The sequence below is a fragment of the Myripristis murdjan genome, chromosome 22 (genome assembly GCF_902150065.1).
Source record: "Myripristis murdjan chromosome 22, fMyrMur1.1, whole genome shotgun sequence".
Lineage (NCBI taxonomy): Eukaryota > Metazoa > Chordata > Actinopteri > Holocentriformes > Holocentridae > Myripristis > Myripristis murdjan.
Window position 1 is genome coordinate 1,081,012 of NC_044001.1, and position 2,500 is coordinate 1,083,511.

At 47.2% G+C, this 2,500-nt stretch overlaps 1 protein-coding gene across 1 annotated transcript in view; it reads right to left on the minus strand.

Annotated features, from left to right (window-relative positions):
* The window catches only part of LOC115354425 (MAM domain-containing glycosylphosphatidylinositol anchor protein 2-like), a 106,860-nt gene that overhangs the window by 24,003 nt on the left and 80,357 nt on the right, over positions 1-2,500 (minus strand). The window lies entirely within an intron of this gene.

Genomic DNA, 2,500 nt, shown 5'->3' on the forward strand with positions numbered 1-2,500 from the left:
AACCCAGTGAAGGAACAAGGAACGTGGAGAACCGGCCAACAACATGTTCATGTTGGTTTTCAACCTGCACACACTCATCTCGTTTAAAACACTCAGAGAGGCTTTTATTCCGAAAAAACACTAAAGAAACATTTAAATAAAAGGTTCCTTACGGAACCAGCTGGGTCCACAAAGAACTGTCTTAAAATGTTTTTTTGAAGAACCTATCCGACTTTATCAAGTGTGATCTAATGACTTACTTATTTATTGTTTTATTATTTTTTGGTTGTTGCAAAAGATCCTTTTCTGATCACTGTTCCCTCTTTAGAACATCTTTAGAACATCACCGATGGAACCGATTCCAAAGCCTTTTACTTCTTTTAACCTCTCTCTCTCTCTCTCTCTCTCTTGCTTTCTCTCTCTCTCTCTCTCTCTCCAACCCAGATGTGGATCTTCAGAAGCAGCTGAGGTTCTGTGGACAGATCCCGGTTCTGCGGACAGATGCCAGACCGGTAAAGGAACCTGGAACCTCGAATACCTCCAATATCCTCTTGAGTTTTTTCTTAGATTTCTTTGTAAGAAAGATCCAAAGAAAAGTCGCCGTGGGATTCAGTGGGAACGTTCTCATACTGACGGATCCCAGCGCCTTCATGAGCTCAAAGCCAGCGCACCCTAATTAGCATAAACACCCCGCCCATCCCCATAAAAGGACATGAGACTGCAGGACTGCGCGCACACACACACACACACACACAGAACCTGATCAAGATGAGAGAAGTCAAGAACGCTGAAAAACCAACCAAACAACCAAAGCTCTTCCCTGTCAGACGTGAACACCAGACCAGCTGATGCTGCTGAGGGGAGTGGTTTGGTTCGACCAATCAGAAGCTGCCGCTGCTCCCCGTCAGCTGATCAGTTTCTTGAAAAATTTGACTTTAATTTTTTGCTGCATTCTCGCTCATCTACTCATCGCCTTTTCCTCAGGTTTTGGAGAGAAATCCAGTGAATTTGTTGATAGAAAATTGGCAAAAAAAAAAAAAAAATGACTGGAACACTAAGAAAAAAAAAGACAAAAAAGTGCCAGAAAAATAGTGAAAGAACTGACAGTTTCTAAAAAAGATATATCGAAACATTACAGGAAAAATATCCTGATCATAATTAAAATGACATTAAAGGTCAGATCAGCTGTGTCTGCTGACGAGAAGAACGCTTTCAAAAAAGAGTTGAAGGAAAAACAAAACGCTGATCAGCAGCAGCTCTGAGGTCTGACCTTCAGAAGCTTCTGGAGGAAACGCAGGGAGGAGCGCCGGCGTGGAGACTGCTGAGCTCACACACACACACACACACACACACACACACACCGCTCTGAGCAGTGTAGTCGACAGTGTGTGTGTGTTGTACGGCCTTGATGGAGGCAAGTTGAAAGCAAGAGGCTAATCCCCCCCCCAACACACACACACACACACACACACACACACACTCTTTTGGTCTATCTTTAGCCCAGTCATGCAAAGGGCAGGGACGCACGCTGAACCTGCACACACACACACGCACACACACACACACACACACACAGCTCTTTCATCCCCCGCTGATCCAGAGTCAGCGTTTCTCTGAGCCGCTGCTTCTCTCCGACTCCAAAATCTGTCCGTCAATCAAACCGGGCCGACAGCGAGCGGCGAGTCGGAGCTCAGCGCCACGAGGAAACGGGAAATAAAACATTTTTTAAAAAAGACGACAGGAAACTAAAAGCTGCTGCGGGTTCAGTTTGAGACCCGGAGACCCGGACGCTGCTCAAGTCCAGATCCACACGGCGGCCGTTTTCTCATCATGTGGAGAACCACAGAGAACCTGCTGAGGCTCCACCGCCTCCTGACTGAGGAACACCTGAGGAGAAACTTGTCGGCTCAGATTTCAGAGGCAACAGAGAGGAACATCAGGCCAGAACGTCCACACACACCACACGACCTGACCTGCAGGCGGCGCTACAGGGACGTCAGGAGGAGCGTGGCTGCACTTTGAAACAGCGTTCTAATGTCGATGATGAAAAATGTTTCGATGACGAAGACGGTAAAAAACAGCTTTCACGATGTGCTGACGAGAAGAGATGGAACCCCCCACCCGCCTCGTTTCTGTGCTGATTTCATCTGAAAAATCACAAAATGCATAAAACTTCAGATGACTGAGTTCAGATGCCTGCACTGTGACCATAACTAAGAGGCATTTTGGTCGAAGGAGTCAGACTGACTCAGGATCAGCTGCCGCATTAAGACGCTTTAAACTTCACGGCTTCGTGTCTTTACGTCTGTCCACAACGTCTCCGTCTGTCGTCTCATGAAGGACGTTAAAGTTCTTTCTGTATTTAGAGACAGAGCATCACAGGTGTGTGTGTGTGTGTGTGTGTGTGTCCACTCTGTCCGCTGCAAAAACAACAAACCTGCAGGCTGGAAAAGCAGCGGCCAAACTTTCCCCCGCCGCCTCTCCAGCCTCGCTCACAGAGCTGAGACACGACCGACTGCAG